The sequence below is a fragment of the Galleria mellonella genome, unplaced genomic scaffold (genome assembly GCF_026898425.1).
Source record: "Galleria mellonella isolate WM207_F2 unplaced genomic scaffold, CSIRO_AGI_GalMel_v1 utg270, whole genome shotgun sequence".
NCBI classification, from domain to species: domain Eukaryota; kingdom Metazoa; phylum Arthropoda; class Insecta; order Lepidoptera; family Pyralidae; genus Galleria; species Galleria mellonella.
In genome coordinates this window covers 1,699,699-1,721,619 of record NW_026442062.1, presented here as the reverse complement: position 1 = coordinate 1,721,619, position 21,921 = coordinate 1,699,699, and the positions used below count along the sequence as shown (strand labels likewise).

The 21,921-nt window shown below is 32.6% G+C and overlaps 1 protein-coding gene across 1 annotated transcript in view; it reads right to left on the bottom strand.

Moving 5' to 3' along the window:
- The window catches only part of LOC113509136 (cholecystokinin receptor-like), an 87,367-nt gene extending 65,930 nt beyond the window's left edge, over positions 1–21,437 (bottom strand). The window contains exon 1 of the mRNA XM_026892438.3: positions 20,978–21,437. The gene's annotated coding sequence lies outside the window, so the exon portion shown is untranslated. The remainder of the gene's footprint in view (positions 1–20,977) is intronic.
- Positions 21,438–21,921: the final 484 nt, after the last annotated feature.

The following is a 21,921-nucleotide window of genomic DNA, read 5'->3' as shown; positions in this document are numbered from 1 at the left end:
TGCCATGTAACGAATGTCTACTAAATTATACAATGAGGGAAGATTTAGTTTTGTTTGTAATGGGTTAAATATAAAAACACCTAACCGATTTTATGTATTCTTTCTACTGTAGAAAACTAAATTATTATTATTAAGTTTTTTTTTTAATAAAACCCGGGAGGGTCGCTAGTCCTTTCTAATATTATGAATGTGAAGGTGAGTTAATTTGTTTGTTTATTGCTTTATACTAAACGGCTTAACCAATAACTATGAAATTTGGTATACATTTATTATATGGGATGGAGAAAGATATAGGCTACCTTTTATCCCGGTCAATAAACATATTCAAGTCACGCGGACAAAGCCGCAGGTAAAAGCTAGTAATAAAGTTACAATTAACATTGTGTCTTCAATACAGGGATATAATTAGTGTCACATATGACAATTTATTGTATTAAAAAAAAAAACTAATGGGTAGAACACAATTACATGAGAGGTGTGTACCTCCGTCTCACTCGTGTTTCTATAGCAGACGACTTGTACAATCTCTTTCGCGTGCCATTTTAATTGGTTAGTTAGACCCTTTTGTACTTATTAATTGTCTTCTTCGACGATACTGCATTACAAATTCTATTTTAGCTCGCGAACCTTTATCTAGCTGGTATTGTTAATTGATTGAAATATAATTGTTTTGCTGAAAATTTGAAATTAATTAAACAATCACAAATATTATCACTGACATTGCGAGAATTCAGAGGCTCATTATATCGCGTGAGTGTTTACTACATGTTTTAGACAAGCCGTCAGTTTGTTTGCCATGCTAGTGTCAATTATTATTTTGTATATATTAATTTACCGTGTGGTCCCGGTTGCTATGTGGTCCCGGCATAGAATAGGTCATCCCTTCCTTTCTTGTGGATGTCGCAAGAGACGACTAAAGGAGGGCGAGGGATAGGCAGCAGCGTCTACCGGAACAAAGTCTACCAGAGGAAGACTTTGTACAAAAGTCGATTGCTTGGGTACCTCTGTCCCATTCGTGTTTCAACCGTGAAGCAGTTGTGTTTGCATGGCTGTGTTTCGGTTTGAAGGGTGGGATATGGCATGAATTTACTGGGTACAGAGGAATAACACCTGACTCCTCAGGAATGGCAACGCATGGGAGGTATCATGGGCGAAACAGTATACTCTGTTATGTCCATGGTACTGCTCATGTTTATAGGCGACGGGTACCACTTTCCATCAGGTGGGCCGTCAGCTTGTTTGCCATTCTAAGATGTATAAAAAAAAAAGCGTACCTCTTAAAATATCTCTAAAGCCTAACTACAATTGCCAATCTGCCTGTCAACCGTGGCAACTACTGGCAAAACCCTCCAAGAGGAAAGCTTATGTTCAGCAGTGGGCAGTTAAGGGCTGATGGGATAATAATGATGATATATTAATTTAGAACTAATTTCGTCCAAATAAAATCGAAGTAAGTAACTCACAAAAAACCTTCATTTCGGTCATTTTTCAAATACGATGTATCTTTTTTTTTTGCTAGGCATATAGTCGCTAAAAAATCGGCTTTCATCAATCTTTCTTGGGTTCTTTCACAACATCTGTCTGTTTACATAATATTCTTTCATATCACGTTTCACTGAACAAGGGTTACTTGTAACGTATGCCTGATCTGAGGTAATAGTTTATTCACTTTTTATCAACCGAATCGAATACATTTGGTACCCTCAAATTGACTTAAAAAATCAGTGGTTAAATTTCTAACTTAAATTGTAAAGAAAAACAAACGGCAGTGAAATTTCGAACCTTTTTTTATACCACAGGTGACAAACTAGCATACGACCCGCCTGATAGTAAGTGGTTACTGTAGCTTATGAACGCCTGCAAGATCCCTGAAGATACCTCTTTTTTCCCCTTTTGAAGATCCCCATGCTGTAGTCTCTTGGTAAAATCTCGGAACCTAGATTGAAGAAAATATCGGCAAATTGCGATTTTAAATTGAAAAAAAAAAATGGTAGTGAAAGTACGAACATAAGTTGAAGAAAAAATCGATAATAAAACTTGGAACTCTCTAATGAAATTTCGAACCTTAAAAATCGCGTATTGTATAAGTTCAAAGCGGTTTCCTCCCGAAAACACTCAAGATGTGAAGTAAAAGATTTTCCTTTGATACTGCATTTTACGGTACTTCAAAAAGTATTAAGTTTTTTAGATTTCCATAGAGCCCGCAACGCGCACGTAACACTCCTGGTATTGCAGAAGTTCATAGGTTTATTTTTTTATGCTAATTAGAATGGTAAACAAGCTGCGGCTCACCTGATGGAAAATGGTATACTGTTTCGCCCATGATACCCCCCATGCCTTGCCATTCCTGAGGACTTACGTGTTATTTTTCTATACTCTGTAAATTCACTGCCATACCCTACCCTTCAAATCGATATCACAGCTATGCAAACACAACTGATTCACGGTAGAAAAACGAATGGAAAAGAGGTATCCAAGCAAACGACTTTTGTACAAAATCTCCCTCTGGTATTACTATCAGACGGGTTTAATGAATTTAAAACAAAATGTATTTATTTAACCCTTTTTGCACTCAACTTATAAAAACACATAATGACAAAATATAAAACAGAATACTAATGAAAATGTAAAATAAAGGGATTTAATAGAAAATACAATATATATATATATATATATATATATATATATATATATATATATATATATATATATATATATATATATATATATATATATATATATATATATATATATATATATATATATATATATATATATAATGTAGCAAAGGCGAACTTATCTCTGAAAGAGATTTCTTACAGTCAAACTAACGCAGTTGCATACAAAGTAATGAGTGGGCCGTAATAGTGCAAATCAGAAATTAAAATAAATATTCACATGCAATATGCCCGTCTTGAAGCTTATAAGTTCTGCATGTACAGACATGCAAAACTTAGTAAGCGTGACTGTAATCGTGACGGAATATTTGCCCTACCACGCAATAGGACATTCCATGTAGATCAGGGGCCACTAACGTGCTCCATCTACTCGGTGAGGTAGTTGCGAGTTCATAATTTATTATATATATATATATATATATTTCACTGTACAGAGCTTCGCAGGGCGGTAACAAATTATTCGGAATTGAAGTTTTAATGCAAAATTTATTTATTATTTTTGATGGAAGTTTACAGATATTGTATAATCCCAAACGGCACTTCAATAGATTAATTATTCGATTCTTAATCGAATGCCTATACACCTCACGGATATAAAGCGATTACATTATTATTAAGTTAGAGGGCGGTTAGTTAACTCGCCCTTGCACTCGGCTTGAGATCACGTACCGTCGCGAATCAGCATATAACCGAACAGTGAATTAGGAGATATTCTTCATATTAAAGATCAAATATTGTGTATATTTAAAAATATTTGTGTATGCCTACCAATCAAGAATCTATAACAGCGGGTTGGCAACCACAGTTAGGCTTTTAGAGATGTTTTAAGAGGGACGCTGCTGTTCAACACTCGTCTTCCCTCAGTCGCTTCTTACGACACCTATGTGAAAGGTAGGGGCGGCCTATTTTGTGCCGGAGCACACACACTTACCACATTTGTAATTAACGAAAATTCAATTACTTACAGTCTAGAAAATCAATTAATATGGAAATATAACTTTTTACCAGAGGGAATTTTACCATAGGAAGACTTTGTACAAAAGTCATTTGCTTGGGCACCTCTGTCCTATTCGTGTTTCAACTGTAAAGCAGTTGTGTTTGAATAGGTGTGTTTCGGTTTGAAGGGTGGGATATGGCGTGAATATACAAGGTACAGAGGAATAAAAACTCAGTCCTCAGGAATGGCAACGCATGGGGGGTATCATGCGCGAAACAGTATACTCTGTTATGTCCATGGTACTGCTCATGTCTATAGGCGACGGTTACCACTTTCCATCAGGTGGGCCGTCAGCTTGTTTGCCATTCTAAGTTGTATAAAGAACAAAAGTCGTCGTTAAAATTAAGGAATGAATAATTTGCGATGGGTTTTCTTATATAACTACTGCTACTAATAAATATATCGTTTTCATTGTCCTTACTACATACGATATTGAAAATAGTGGTTGTTCGTATTAATAATTAATAAATTTTATAATATATTTTTTTTTTCATTAATTTTTAACATTAATTATTTGTTATTACAATATTATATTTTTAGTTTTGGTGAGTGCATTGGTAAATCTGTAGAGCTCACCAAAAATATATAATGTACGTTATAAATAAAATAACCTACCGATAAATGGTAAATAACCTACCGAAACTACTAAATCTATTGGAAAATTATCGATAGATATTAACAGCACTATAGATATAGATACCATGGAATAAGCTGTGACGATTTTAGTCCTGAGGATCTTAAGTCTTATAAAAGAAGAATTCAGGATTAGCCTCTTCATTTCAGTGTAACGTTAAAAGCCTAATTAAAACTTCTTAATCTTTCAGCAAAAGGAAAAGTCCAATAAAACTTTCATTTAACTACGAATTAAAGAGACTAGTGATGTTCCGAGTTAGGACGAATACTTATTCGATACAATCGAATATACAATGTTTGGATTAGGCATGGATAAGATCAGTATGGTATCTATAAATTGAATTAAATCGGATATTTACACATCAAAAGTATCTAAGTTGATCTATAGATACCTTTGATATGTTCTTACTTTAGTTTCTGTATTTAAGTTAACAACTATATTTTGTATAAAGTACAAAAAAATTGCAATTTATTAAAATAGGTAAAGATTACCCTAAATAATCATTTTTTGAGTATACATTAATTTAGATTTTTCTTTATCTCGATATTATTATGTTGGACGAATACTAAAATCGATTATTTAATACATATATTACTAGATTAATATACAAATATTGTAAATACAGTATACATATATTGCTACATATTACCTACCTTTAAGTCGCGACTTTAAAGCTTTTTATTTTTGTTTTATCATTTTATTTGTTTTTCCTAAATACATTATCATATTAGCCGTTTTCTACTGCTGAATATAGGCTTATACCTTGGCGCGTTTTGCCAGTAGTTGCCACGCTTGGAAGGTGGGTTGGCAACCGCGTTTCCTTAGCTATTAAATGAAAAAGGGTAAAACAATTGAATGTATATTACTTTTACAAAAATAATCTGCAGAAAACGTTAGAAATATTAATTGTTTCTAAAGAAGTACTCGAATAAATAAATAAATACCTACTCAAATAGTTGTCGGAATCTCTGACTCGAGTCAAATTTTGATCCTTTTCTTAATGAATATCGAAATAATGGAACATCAAAAAGGCCAACTCGGCACATCACTACGAGAGATTGTGAAATAGCAAAAATAGAAGGACTTCTACTCCGTAGAAGGAACTTATTCAATTTGCTATTGCGTTGCAACTAAACAGTTTGTTCTCGTAACAAACAAAGATTACATTGTTACCATCATTAAAATAGGATTTTACATAGACCATATTTGTTTCATTTTATTGGAAAAACAACCTTAATCATTTCCAGCAAGGGATAAATTGCAATAAAATATGTTCTCATTAATTTTGTTACGACCTCAATTTGTTTTTGTTCTGTCAGTATAAACAAATGATATGGGTTTGTTTGTTTGCCTCTGCCTTAACCGCTCGAATAATTATGAAATTTAGAAAAATAATACATGTATTTTCTCTATAATACGAGTAGGATGTACAATAAGACGACGGCCTACCTGATGGAAAGAGAAAATCGTCGGCTAAAGCCATAAACGACAGCGTGGACATTAGTTAACAAATCAAATAGCGGAATTAAACAAAATAGTTACAATCAACAAATTAGAATTATTTTGTTTAATTCCGCTACTATTAGCATGCGTGCGACTGGTAACACTTGAAGAATGATTACTATTATTATTATCAGAAGTTCTACAACCTTCCATATTAGCTATCAATTTCGAACTGTCATTCCATCCACGCATGTTTTGCGATACGTGTTTACCTTTGAACAAGGCATCTTCAGATAAATTAAAGATGAATGAAGAAAAGGAGTACTTTATAACCTTTATAAAAAAAAAACATCATTTTCAATACGAGTATATTATGTTCAGAAATATTTTTGCTTATCTGTTATTTGAACTAAACTTAATTAAAAAGTTTCATACGTTTACAAATCTGGAACAGGCTATAGGTTAATAAACTACAGCCATATGCTTTTATTCATAAAAAGTAGAACCTTCCTACAAACGTATTTTAACTATTACATTATTTTGTCACTTCCATACAAACTGATAATTTAGCACGAAAGAAAGAGACAAAACAGTTCAATAGCTAAAGTAGGTTTATAGGTTTGACAATATCATGAATAAGGGGATTAGATTATATAGATCTCTATCTAACCCCATTTTTAACGCTTGCTGCTATTGTCAAATATCAAAAACAGGTCATTATTTAGCCAGATAATTTGACATTTGGCTGACATTTTATTTTATATTAAAACAAAACGCATTTCTGTTGCAGTGTTGCTAGTAACTGGATTTAAATTTTCCTTAATCAGGTAAATTTTTTAAAATTTGAATTACGAATTATTTTCCTTTTATTATTTCAGCCGTTAACTGCCCACTGCTGAATATAAGCTTTTCCTTTAAAGGAAATTTTTCCAGTAGTTGCCACGCTTGGTAGATGGATTAGCAACCGCAGTTAAACTTTAGAATCCCTCGCCATTCCCTAGTCGACTCTTACGACATCCACGGGAAGGAAAGGGGAAATATTTTTCTCTATTGTAATATAATAATTATATACATATTGTTTGCAAATTAATAAATACACATAATGTAATCACTATTTTAGTAAGCATTTTTAATGACTTAAAAATGAAAACATATTTTATGTCTATATACTTAGATACAAATCAAAGTTCTCAATAAATGTAGGCATTATAATAAATCAATATGCTCTTTCAAATACATTCGTAAAAGGTTTTTTATCGTTTTAATTTTTTTATTTGAACTTACAGTATAATTTCACCCATATACTAAATATATATGTTCATTATGGTATCCCTATTCACGCATACATAGCCAAATAATTAACCTGTTTTTGCCAAAACATTTGTATGGGTATACTCTATCCATATAATCTAAGGTTATTGGACAAACAAAGGCAAAGTTAATATAACTTTACTACTTTATTGTTTATAATATTAGGAACTAGTCTGCTTAAGCCATAAAACAATGTAGAGGTTTGATTACACGTCCATTGTCGTGTAAAGCGAAGGACAGCAAAGGACTCAGAATGTCTGAGTAGACATTATGTTAATACTGTGACAAAGGTCCTACGATCCCTAAGTGTTTATGCCTGGTTTTAAGGTTAGATACTTACTGCAGTTAAAGTAGATTTTGTTTCACAAAAAAAATCAATATTGGCCAAACCAGCTAATTTGATTTAAAAAACTAAACTACTCAGCCGATTTTGATAAAATTTCTATAGGACCAATCTGAAAGCAGAAAGGATATGCATCCTTTTAGATAAAAAAGTTATTTTTAATCAGTTTATAAATGACGGAGTACTGAGGTATATATAAAAAAAGAAAACAGAAAAGGGGAAGAAAGATCTTTGAGTGGCGACCCCGTACGGGCAAACGCAGTGTAGGATGACCTCCCACTAGCTGGAGTGACGACCTAAAATGCATGATGGATGCAGGTGGCTCAGGACCTATCTTTATGGCGGTCTATGGGGGAGGCTTATGTCTAGCAGTGGACGGATAATGGCTGAAATGATGAATGATGATACATAAAAAAGAACAACTGAATTGAGATTATCTTCCTTTTTTTTGAAGTCGGTTGAAAAACATCAGGTTTGCTTTTTTTATAACAAGTTCATCATGTCAACATCATATCAGGCATTAACTGTCCACTGCTGAACATAGGCCTCCACCTAATGATGGGTTTTACCAGTAGTTGCCATGCTCGGCAGGCGGATTGGCAATCGCAGTTTGGCTTTGTTGACGTTATAAGAGAGACGCTACTGCCCATCTTTTAACCATTATGTTCCGAGCAAATTTAATTTGCTGAATCCTTTATTACTGAGACAATAGCTTTAGAGTCTAATAAGGCTGTGACCTGAATAAATTACCCTTTATTATTTTTAACACTGATAAGAACAGTCGGACACACCGATATATAGTATCACAGTACAGTTGTCTCTTAAAATATCCATGAGAAAGGAAGGGGTAGCCCATTCTATGACGGACCCAAGTAGCCTCTTATAACTGGTTCTTTGTTTAAAATTATTTTGTTTAATTCCGCTACCATTGGTATACGAGCAACTGAGTACACTCGAAAATTTACTGCTAGTATTATGATTACCAGAAGCTCTACAATCCTCCAATATTGTTCTATTTGCTTTTTTAATTTTATTGTTTAATTGACCACTGCTAAATATAGGCCTCCTCATAGACTGCTAGAGCAGTACGATCGAGGATACGATCCAGATTCTAAACAGCAGTCAACTGTCTAGGTCTTCCAGGATGAGACAAAACTGAAAGTCATACGCTCACGGAGCACTTCGAAAAATGGTTACCTCGTTTGTGGCAAAGGGTGGTCACGTCGCCACTATTGTACTAGAAAATCGCAAGACGGTTATCGCCGACTGTTATACCACTGTTTGTTTGCCACAAGTCATCAATGAATTTCGAAAAAATCAATTCAAGACATCGTATGATATTGCACCATGACAATGCAAGTTTGCACACCAAACAAAGATGTTTCAGAGCACCCAAAATATCGAAATTTTAGATCTTCTACAGCCCTGACTTAAACTCAAACAATTTTTTTTACGTTCTCCAAAATTAAGCAAAGTCATTTTGAGGGTCATTTTGACTACCGGTCATTTTGGTTGAAACGCATGCAAAAGTATATTAAATATCGCGGAGAATTCTTAGAAAAACAATAAATGGTAATAATCTATTAGATTATCTATATTTATTTCAAACGACACAGCTTAAAAGGCAGCCCTCGTAGTAGATGTCATTTTACGGAAGTCCATATTACTGGTTAACTAACTTGTTAACCAACTACATAATTATATCATAACTTTACGAGCGTACACGAGGTAATAACATTATCGAGCGAGAATCTAAAATCTCTTCAGATTTAAAATTTAAAATCTAACGACTCTGATTTTATTAAACCATACCTTTTTCATTCAACCGTACATTTCTTTCCATTTTTTTTCATTCCATTAAACCCTACCTTTTACCAAAGTTCCGGTTATTGTATATATATTTGTAACATATTATGATCTTAAGATGGCAGTATAATACTTTAAACTTGAATATTAATTTTTATATCACTATAGCTGTTCTTGGCCGTGTGGTCCCAGCATAGAATAGGCCATCCTTTCCTTTCCTGTGAGTATCTTAAGAGTCGAATAAGGGAGAGTGGGGGATGGGCAGCAGCGTCCTTCTTAAAACATCTCTCAAGCCTGACTCTAGTTGCTTATTCGCCTGCCAAGCGTGGCAACTACTAGCAAAATCTCCCAAGATGGAAGCTTATGTTCAACAGTAGACAGTTAAAGGCTGATACGATGATGATGATGATAGCTGTTCTATGATGCTGTTTGCATAGTAGGTAATATAATTTGACTAAAATCATGAAAATAACATCTATATGTACGGATACAAAAACAGCTTTAAATTCGGTTAGTTCTAAAATTTACAGCGGTAGATTTTTTGGCTGTTCAACTATTAACGTACAGCCGAAACTACCAATCCAGTCCAATATAAAAATTAAAAACAAATTACTTAAACTATTACACTTTTTTTTTCACTTTCTCAATTGAGAATCTAATGTAAAAGAAAGAGACAAAATAGTTTAATAGATAAAATGGGTTTATGAGAGGTTTGACATTTTCATCAATAAGGGAATAAGTCTGGAATGCTAAAATTTGGAACATCAGCAAATCAAGAAAGGATTTTTGGAAATTTCATCTTAAAGGAGAAACACGATACCAAGTGAGCAAAGACACAGGCAAAAACTAGCCTTACATAAAAGTTTTTACATTTGACGTACATTTTCCCTGACGCTGGAACCGAAATTGCCGGAACGATCTATCTTTGCTCGTTGATTACTACGTAAATAGTCGAAATGGATGATTTTCTCTGAAACTTAGGGATACTAAATTACTTACGAGCTAATTAATTGAAATATATACGCTATTTCAAATATGCTTTTCCGATCTTACAATTTTCTCAATTGACTCTAATTAAACTGAGATTAAGGAAAAGGAAAGAAAGCAATGAAGAGGTCTCTTCATGGTCGCACGCGCGCGTAATATCCCTGGTGGGGGGAAAGGGATTGTTAGTAATGGAGACTAAGAATCCCAACCAGGCCGACCTCCTCGCGGTTCCACCTGGAAATTATCATGGTTAATTCCTGATGAATTCATCATGATGGGCTAACGGGCCTGTTTTCATTCTCATCGATCACCCTTCACTGGTGCTCCGCCAGCGTATCCCGTTAACGCAGGCGGGGTTACCATTCCATTTTCAACCATCAAAAAAAAATGGTAAACGAGCATGTTGCTCACCAGATGGTAAGTGATTACCATCTACCCTAGGGATCCGTAGTATCAAAGAGGTGCAGTGCAGGTACGCAGGTGCGTTGTCGACCTTTCAAGAAGAAATAGGCTCTTTTCTTGAAGGTTTAAATGTCTTGTCTGTTCGGAAATACTACTGATGAGTGTTACTCCAGTTTTCTTGAAACTACCACAGAAATACTCTCTAAATTAAATTACTAACAAATAAAAACACTCAGTCAATCTAAAGTCTCCTCCAAACAAATTAGTTTTTAAACATAAAATGCGCTCTTATTTCACACAAAACAGGCCGATTTATAAACTTCATTCCCTTTTTTTTATCATTCCCTTTAAACTTAAGTTTGCCGATTACTCTGTTTCAGTCGCAGATTGCTTTATTTGCTCTTCTAATATAGTTAATTGTTTATTATGGTAATACTTTAGGTGTTTTTTATTTATCTATTTATTTTCTATATTATGTGTATGTTCACATAAGTCTAATTATATGTTTATAATATATAAATATATTAAGAATTACTTTATATTTCCTGTATTTAATAAAGCATCGTCTACTTATTTCTCGGTTTGCTCAATGGTTGACTGGTAGAGAAAACCGTCCGGTGTTAAGTCCGCCAAATGTACATAAAATATCACTATGTATTAAATTTTAAATAAATAAATAATTTAACCATTTTTATTATTTGTATAACTGTTTTACGGCTGAGTTATGTAGAAATCATTTATATACAAAGCAGGAATATATATAAAAAGAAATATAATGTTAACTCTGCAAGAGTTCTTTCTTTTCCAAAAACCCCAATATTATTAACGAGTTTTTTTATGCCATACACACCAATTAAGCATTCCATTTATTCTCTTAAAGACAGATAGATACTTTTTATTATTCACTTCAAAAGATTACAATAGTTATTATAAACAGTAAATGTAACATAACAAAAACTTAGTAAAAACAAAATAAAAATTACAAGAGAAGATCGTACTAAGAAAACAGAGGGCGTTCTTATCGCTAATACCGATCTCTTTCATGCAACCTTTAAATATAGAGGAGTAAATGTTTTGATTCATTTGTTTTAGTTGATAAATGTAGATAAATTGGCATATTATATCAATTCATCTTTGACTTTTAACATTCTCGCATCTTCGAAAATAAATACGAATTATTTCGGCTGTTCTTTAAATGAAACGTTCTGTGAATGGATATATTTACCAACATGCCTATACATTTTCGTTTCCATTTATATTTTATGATTAAACCGTGACCTTTTATGTTTGACAGACGTGTTTCTTAGACATATATATAGTAATCATCTGGACTCAAAATGAAAGAAATAAATTTTAATTATAATTTAAATTATTTTTAGTTTTTTTTATGCAATTTAAAACGACAAAGAAGCTGTCGGCCCATTATATGGAAAATGGGAACCATCGCTTACAGACATGATTGGTACCATAGACATAATAAAGTATACTATGTCGCCCATAATACTCTTCATGCGTTGCTATTTCTGAGAACTAAGGTATTATGTCACTGTGCCCCCGTCGCCTATAGACACGAACATTACCATAGGCATAACAGAGTATACTGTGTCATCCACGATACCCTTCATGCATTGCAATTTCTGAGGACTGAAGTGTTAGTATGTCCCTGTACCCTATATTTGTCTGTTAAAGTTATTTTATTATGAAAAATATCGTTTTATTTCACAATTAAGGATCTCTTATGATCTCGAAACTAGTGGAGTGTTCTTAACAAAAATACACGTCAGTCAATCCTTTTTTTTTTAAATAAAAATGTAAGTAGATAGTTAGTAAAACCTTTTTGAAAAACATATTTAAAAAAAAATATTTTATTTCAATAACAAAATCAATTTCACTATTCTATATCACGAAATTAAGCCGTTTGTGTTTTTCGAATAAAAAGAAATTATCTTACATAAGTAAAACCATTGATATGTGAGATGTTTGGGGAAAGTTACAAAAGTAAACGAAGCGGAGGAAACCAAAAACCTTTTATCTTGGCTTATATTCTGGCCTATCAGTTGTAGAGTACACATTTTTTATATTATTATTGATAAATGGGTTTTTTCAGGCAGAAAAACCTGTAATACCTCTGTGATCTATTGGGTCCGCCCTTTTTTAAAGTTCGCTGCTAATTTCTGTTTATATATCATCATTAGATCTACTGTTAGCTATTCACTGCCATATATATGCTTCCATCTTGGGGGATTTGCCAAAGTACTTACTATTTTTCTAGACCTCGCCAAGCCTTTTGATACTGTACCCATTGATACATTACTACTCAAACTTGAGGAAATGGGTGTCAGACATAACCAACCAACTCAATTTCTTTAAAAATTACATCTGTGGATGATCACAACTGTTAAAATTAACACTTATCTCAGTGATGAACTTCCAATTAATTACGGTGTTTCCCAAGGCAGTATTCTTAGCCCAACATTGTTCTTACTTTTTATAAACGATTTATGTAATTTACATATCCTAAATACTAAAATTACCACTTTTGCCGATGATACCGCGTTAACTATATTCGCAAAATCGTGACAAGAGTGTTAAAATGAAGTTGGAATTAAATACTGTGCTAAAGTGGCTACATACTCACTCTCTTACTTTAAATACAATTAAAACAAAATTTATAACTTTCTCCATCAGTCCAATTACTCAACCAGAATTAACTCAACTATAATTCTCAAAGTTCAATCTTGTAACCAATTATTAATTTGCATATCATTGTCCCTTTATTGACTCTGGAATCCATTATATATGTATATCTCGGTATAATATTAGATAGATTTCAAAATTTCAAAAATCACATTAGCGCTTTAACATCAAGGGTGCGTAAATTAATTTATGTTTTCAAAACGCTTCACCATGTAACGAATTCTACTATTTTACGCAATGTACATTTCGCACTATGCCACTTTATTGTAACTTATTGTATTTCTTGTTGGGGTGGTACAGCAAAGACTTTCCTAAAACCTTCTTGTAGTTACTTTATATCAATACTAATTTCCCCATAAAACTAAAGGTGGTTGGGGCTGTGGTCCCTTATAACACAGGTTATTAGGTACATTATCCTATTTAGAAGTTCAGTTCTAAAACCACAACTACTGTACCCAATAAAAATTATATAATTAATATTAGTACTGCAACTTAAGAAACTACAGTAACGTTTTAACGAATAAATTTGATTACATTTAACAAAAAGCAATTACGTGCTATAAAAATTCATGGAACATAGACTCATTCGTCAACGTCATTGCATAATTCTATTTGCAAATGATAGAAAAAAACTCCATTTATTAAATCATCATCATCATCATCTTCATCACCTCATCCATTATCCGTTCACTGGTGAACATAGGCCTCCACCACACACTGCCACAAAGACCTGTCCTGAGCCACTCGGATCCACTAACTCCCTGAAATGCATTTAAGATCGTCACTATCTAGTGGGCAGTTGTCCTACCCTGCATTTGTCCGTACGGAGTCGCCACTCAAGAACTTACTTAAAAAAAAAAAAAAAAAAAAACATTAAATACGTCGTGAAAAATATGAGTTGCGTCAAAGACTAGGATATTAATCACAAGACAAACCTTATTTCAATAATAGGTCTATAAAATATATTGCTGAGCGTGAGGGTCGGCTCGTAAAAGTTGGTAAGTAAATCGTTTATGTAAGCTTTTGTAGACTAGCTGTAGTTTTGTCTACGTAAATTGAAATAAACATTATCTTAGTATATATTTTATGGGATTTTTTATGCCATGAAGGTAACAAACAAGCATACAGCCCGTTTGATGGTAAACGGTAACTATAGCCTGCAACACTAGGGGTCTCATGTGCGCATTGCCGATCCTGAAGAAAACTTAATATATCCTTTTTTAAGAACCCCATACTGTGGTTTCTAGGGAAAACCTCGGCAGGGAGCTTATTCCTTAGCCTGAGCGTTCGGAGGAGAAAATTTATCTAATACCTGATGGATGAGATGATATTGTAGACGTTAGGCATTCATAGGCTACGATAACCACTTTTCCATCTTTGTGTTATAAAAAAAAATCTAATACGGTTAACAATAGAGCCTCTAGTCTCCATCACTGTCAATTATTACCTTCAAATTAGGATATAATGGCAGTCTATCTAAATTCCAATTCAATTTATCTCTATTCAAATATATTTATTCACAAACTCTTTTAAGTCGTCATTTTTTATGATTCTACCGCTGGATTTTAGAATTTTGTTATTATATGCTGAGAAGACCCCAAGGAATTTAACAGTTGCTCTTTTAAATCTCTGTTAACAATATTTGGGTATGTTTTAAATAATATAATTAGAATATAATAAGAATATCTATATTCAAGGAAATAAAGATATTCTTATATGAATATTCAATAGTCAAAATTTCAAAATTCAAATCAAGCATTTTTAAATTGTTATTTTTATTAGAGTCCGGACTGTTGTTGTCTGCCAAAAAAACCCGCAAGAAACTCAACAGTTACAGTTTTCAATCTCGGTTAACATATATATAAATATATATTATAAATGCAAATATATTTATTTAAATGTATTGCATGTACAATTACATAATCATTAAAAAGCCCGTGCATGATCGACTAACATGCACGTTTGCCATTCGAGTAATCGTTTAGCGTGTAATAATAGATTTTACTTCATAAATATTTCTTAATAACAGTTTTAAATTCATTAAAAAGAAGTATCAAAATATCATTTGGTATCTTATTATAACATTTTATGCCCATTCCCATAAGGAAATATATAAAGATATCTGACTGATATGGGCGATATCGAAATGGGTGATGACTTTTTTTTTAATTCAATTCCATTCAAAAATTGTTATTTCAAGTTGTTCTTTCCGGTTCGAAGGACCAAAATAATGTACACACAATCCAGTACTGAACTACGGACGAGCGTCCTCTGGTGTTGAATTAAAACAAACCCGTGGTATTGGATCGCTGTAAATAAAGGCTTATTATTCAGTAATAATACGCCTATCTAACCTACATAACAAATAAAATTATAGCGTCGTCTAACTTTTTGACAGCGCCATCTGTTATTAACCTTAGATACTAAACTAGGCTAACAATGCAATTTTATTACAAACTTATACAAAAATATAGGTCTTAGCTATTAAAGGTAAAAAATCAACACGAACCTTGGAAGGGCACAGCAATCTCATTAATAAATATTACAAAATTACACAACTACATTATATAACCGAATATATAGATATCGGTACTGATATTACGAATGCATCTCCCAAATAACTCTGGTATTGTTTAGCCTCATAATAAATCATCATCATCGTGTTAGCTGTTACTTGTCCACTGTTGAAGATAGGCTTCCCCCTATTAAAGCGCTTTGCCAGTAGTTACCACGCTTAGCAGGCAAATTAGCAACCACAGTTAGGCTTTGAATTTTTTTATGCAACTTAGAATGGTAAACAAGCTGACGACCCACCTGATAGAAAGTGAATCTAGATGTTTTAAGAGGGACGCCTTTGTTGTTTAGTCTTGGCATAGATTAAGCCACTATCTTTACCGTAGGTGTCGTAAGAGGCAACTAAAGAAGGGCAAGGGATGGGCAGCAGCGTCCTTCTAAAACATTACCCAAAACTTAACCGCAGTTGCCAACACGCCTGCCAAGCATGATACCTACTGGGAAAACCCCCAACGGGGCAGGCTTATGTTCAGCAGTGGGCAGTTAAGGGCTGATATGATGTTGATGAAGAGAAACACTGCTGCCCATTCCTCGACAATTAACTTAGTCTAATATATAGTGTAATAAATCGTGTTTCTTGTAAATTAATCTTTCAAAATATATCATTTACTTGAACAACAACAATTCCAAGTGCCTTTTTTCCAAAATTTTAATTCCATCATGAAGTTTAGATATTATTTACAAACTTTCACATAAATGACATCAGTAATAAAGTTGGTAATTCGTTAAATTTATGGTGGGTTTTATTGTTGCCAGTATGGAATTGACAGGGATTTCGTGATTGGAAACTTTAAAGTTATATAAGAAAACTTCTGGTTAAGGCTTTATTACCCGATATGCAAACTTATGTTTTAATATATACATAATATATGTATATATATACAAATCGTTCACGGTGCAAGCTCTACGATTGTGGAATAGTTTACCAGTTTCTATTCGAAACATAAAATGTCTGCCTAGTTTTAAAACAAAACTTAACGATTTTTATTTGAGTAAATTGTCATCTTCTTAATTGTTTATTTGTCGGGTTAGCATATTTATTTCTACAGATATAAAAAAAATTATAATTTGGTGTTTTACGTATACATGTAGCAGTATTTATGTATTTGTGTAGGTGTTTATATGCATGTGTGTATGTATATGTATGAATGTGTGTGTGTATATGAATATAAAAATGTAACTAAATTGTATTAGTATCAACATTAATAGAAGCACCCACTAATTACGTGCGAGTATGTAGACTGCACTTATTTGATATTCCATTAAGAGGAACAGAGTTGGCTAAGCAAGCTCCCGTTTCTCTTGCATTGAAACTGCTCAATTATGTTTTAAGCCAATATCCGCAATTAGACATGTTTGCCTCCAACTTACTGGAGTTTCGTCTGATAACCACACGGTGTTTGTGTTCAGAGATTTAAGATATGCATGTTTTTTTTTCTATTATTGTTATGTGATTTAAATCTAATTAATATTGTTCCATTTAATTATATATGTATGTTCTTGTATTGATGCTTCCTTGGGTAAGCGTATTGGGAGACTGTAAAGTTCACCGAGTTGTTAAAAAATATATATACATATATATATATTGAAACAAAGTCAAAATATTATATTGTTCAATATTACTATTACTGTATTTTTATATTTATTACATAATCACACATAATTTATTGAACAAATTATAATAAATTTTTGTACATAGATAGACTATTGTGTTGGATTAATTCAAAGTAAAATAATATTTATTCAAATAGGCTTGTTTATAAGCACTTTTAAATTGTCATATTTTATATAATATAGGGTTCGGAAAGTTATTATCTACTGAGAAGAACCGTTGACACCCGCGGGAAAGGAAGAGGTTGTCCATTCTATGCTGGGACCATACGGTAATATCATATCTTAAATTAATACATAGTCATTATAATAGAAAATATTCTAAGTGCTACAAGAGATATTTAAGAAAAATTATATAAGATGTCTTAATGAGAGCAGTAGGAGCCTAGGTAATATTTTTTAAAATTATTGTTTTTCTTTGTCTGTACGTCACAAACTACTGTACCAAATTGGATGATATTTTCACGATTGTAATCCTAAAAATTGAGTTTAAAGTGCAATGTATATTTTTTGTTGATTTGACGATTTGATTTGGTGGTCTATTTCATTGGTTTTCCTATATATAAAATGCATAATTTAATGATGAAAATATCGCATGAAATACACATAAAAATATTAAATAACGAGCTGTATCCTGTGGCTTTGTCTGCGTGTATTAATATACAAAGTATCCAGAGTGTTAAATTAGGGTATAACCTAGTCGTGTACAAAATTTAATTCATACAAACATCCAAAACTGTTTACAAACTTTCTCATTTATAATGTTAATAGAATTATTATTTGAATGTAATAACTACCGGTTTAACTACGTATAATTAGATCAAAAAAGGGTCGACTAGTTTCGGAATCAAATCGTGATACTTAGTCATGAGCAACTGTGACGCGAGCACGGGCCTGACATATTATTCGGATTATTATTTTTAAAACTTATGTTTATTTTTTATCCAATATATATATATATATATATCGGAAATTAATGAACTCTCAGTGCCTTTAAGACAAAGCACCAAACGCCCCCTGAAGACTTCCGGATGAAATCAAAACAACTGTCGGAAACGGCAGAAACACAGTGAATTTATTAATTTTCCGTTACGTATGTATATGACATTATTAAAATGGAAAATTTATTCTATTTAATCATAATAAACAAATAATACTTAAAAAATATCTTTTGTTGAATTGAAAAAGTTTGATTTAAAAAGTCGGATATAAAACAAAGCATATAACAAAAGAGAAAAATAAAGATATAAAAGACAGCATTGAGCCAGTATCAGACACACACGTACTTATATGTGTCTAAATAATACTTCTAAATGTATTTCGAGAGCCATATATTATATTTTAATTTGTCCATTATCCACAAAGAGGCGGGCTTTATCTCTACACATTGTTTTTTTTTTTTTATTTTATACAACACTATAAAAAGAAATATAAAAGCGCAGTCTTTTTAAGTTTTTCACTCTGTGCTAAAATCAATGAAAAACATACTGCTATTTTTTTTTATGGGATGATAATGGAATAGTAACCCCGCTTGTGTACAGTATCCGCTGATGGGACATCAGTGACGGATGATAGGTGAGGATGAAGAAACAGGTCGGTTAGCCCATCGTAAAGAGTACACCTGGAATTTAGCACGTTGGTGTCGGGAGGGAGTGAGGGGCACGTGATCGACCTGATAGCAATTGAGCTATTAGACCCCATTAGAAACAATCCCTTCCCCCCAACATTCTGCTATTCATACCATTAGCCGTGTAGGTTCCGGCATAGAATAGGCCACCCCCTCCTTTCTAGGCAACAAAGGGAGCTTATAGTGGAAGGACAGGCAGCAGTGTCCCTTTTCAAACACTAAAAACCCAACTGCGGTTGCTAATACGCCTGCCAAGCGTGGCAACTGCTGGCAAAATAATTCTTATGAGAGAGGCTATGTTCAGTGGACAGTTAACGGCCGACACACTATATTTCATACCATTATAAATGTGAAAGCTTGTTAAAAATATTTATGAGTTTCTTTAATGCTACAGACAGTTGGGTCTTGATGCAATTTAGAATTCATCTCACAATTCGGTTAGTTTGTTAAATTCATACTATACTAACGATCCAGCTCGGCTTCGAAGGTGTAGATAGAATTTTCAAAAATATTATATAGTCTATATTATTCACTGATAATGCAGCTTTCTACAGTTGAAAGAATTTATGGCATGCAAATAAATAATCAAATCTTTTCTTTTTATTATATTAGTATAAAAATATAGATAAATCAATAAACTGAAGTAATTGATGCTTAATCACGCTTAAGCTGCTGATTTGTATTTTATTTGAGGCGTTAAATCACACGATTATACACTTAAGTAAAAAAAATATCAAACTATAATTATTTATGCGTTATCTTTACATTTCGAACAGATAATTATATGTATGGATGGCCTATTCTATGCTGTGTGGTCCCGGCATAGAATAGGCCACCCCTTCCTTTCCCGTGGGTGTCGTAAGAATCGACTAAGGTAGGGCGAAGGATAGGTAGCAGTGTCGCTTTTAAAACATCTCTAAAGCCTAACTGCGGCTGCCAATTCGCTTGTCAAGCATGGCAAATACTGGCAAAACCCCCAAGAGGGACGCTTATGTTCAACAGTGGACATTTAAAGGCTGATATGATGATAAATTATATGTATAAGTAACAATATTTGTACCTATTTTAGTAGTGAATTCACCGCCTATTTAATTTTCTGCTCGACCCATCGTTGACTGGTAAAGAAAACCATTAGGTGTTAAGTCTGCCATATGTACGCTTACATATATAATTGTGCGTTTAAGTTTACGAATAAACCATAAGAAACATTAATATAGAGGATACTTTGTCTTCAATCGCGCGGACAAAACCACAGGACACGACTAGTAATCCTATTAATTTTATAATCGTACTTATACAAATATTTAAATTTGGATTTTTAAATTCGGATGGATTTGTATGAAATTTCTTTAACCTAACATTACTTAAAACTAGTTTTCATAAATAGGGTCTCAAGAAATATTCTTTTCCTAGAAAAAAAAAATAAATTATATTACCAAACTAAAATAATCTTGAAAAAAAAAAGAACAACCTACAAAGTACAAGGTATGGTACATATTTATAATTAAATAGCTCTGATGGCACAAATACAGATTATTCTTTTTTTTTTTTGATAATTTTAATGTATTCATAGTTTTTGAAAAAAAAACATTTTATATTACATAAAATGTTTTTTTTTTCGAAGCAAAAAAAAATATTTTAGAAACTATAATTTAGACCCTATTAATGAATAGTGTTCCCAGTTTTAAGGAATGGATTACGTTAATTATATTATTATATAATATATTAATAGTAAATAATAAAGTTCGTTTTATACCTCACGTATAAAAGAATACATATATATAGTGTTAGTAAAATGATAAATAAAATTATCTTAATTACTTCCTTGTTTTATGTATTAAACTATTAATATAGGAATAAAACTTACTGTATTCAAAGAACTAAAAACAGAATCTTGTCTAAGAACAGATGCCAGTTCCCATTAGTAGGACGTCAATGGGTTTTCTATGGTAACATTCACTACATTAACCCACATTATACATTTAACACGCTTATAAAACACATTTTATTTACATTTTACTAATAAACTTTTGAACACTTTAACTTAATTCGAAACCATTGAAAAACCATTCACTAAAAACACTAAAAGTATGTTTACACCGTTCTAATTATTTACAAAATTTAATACTTAATTAAGCGAGTAATTTATTTAATACGATACGACTTTTAAAAGTTTTGTCTCACATTCGCTTTAAAAATATAGACACACCTATTGGGTGGAGAAGCAGTCTATGTACTACTCAAATGTGGACATCCGTGAATTTTGGCACGCATGCGCCGAGTACATTTTAACTTCTCACCAGATCCTGTTGAAGGGTTGCAAAAAGATTTTTTCTCTCCAACAAAAGCGTCTGCAAACGTGATTACGTTAATAATAATTTGTAACAAATATTTATTTAATATTAATAAAACCTAGTAATTATTGTGCAAGTATTTTGTGGTATAGTTGTAGTTATAGTTGATGAATTTAATTACTCCTTAATTTTTAAGTCGGTTGAAAATATTCAGTTAGTATTTGAGAAACAAAAAGACCATTATATTTACTAGAGGGAAACGGCATATATATTTTTTTATTATTATATCAGCCAATAACTGCCCACTGTTGAACATATGGGAGTTTTGTCAGTAACTGCCATACTTGGTAGTAGGGTTGGCAAACGCAGTAAGGCTTTAGTAATATTTTAAGAGGAATGCTGCTGCCCATTCTTTGACCATTATATTTCCTTAGTCGCCTCTTTCGACACCCACGAGAAAAGAAGGGCTCGCTCATTCTATGCCTGGACTACACAGTGCAAAAGTTGTTTGCTTTGA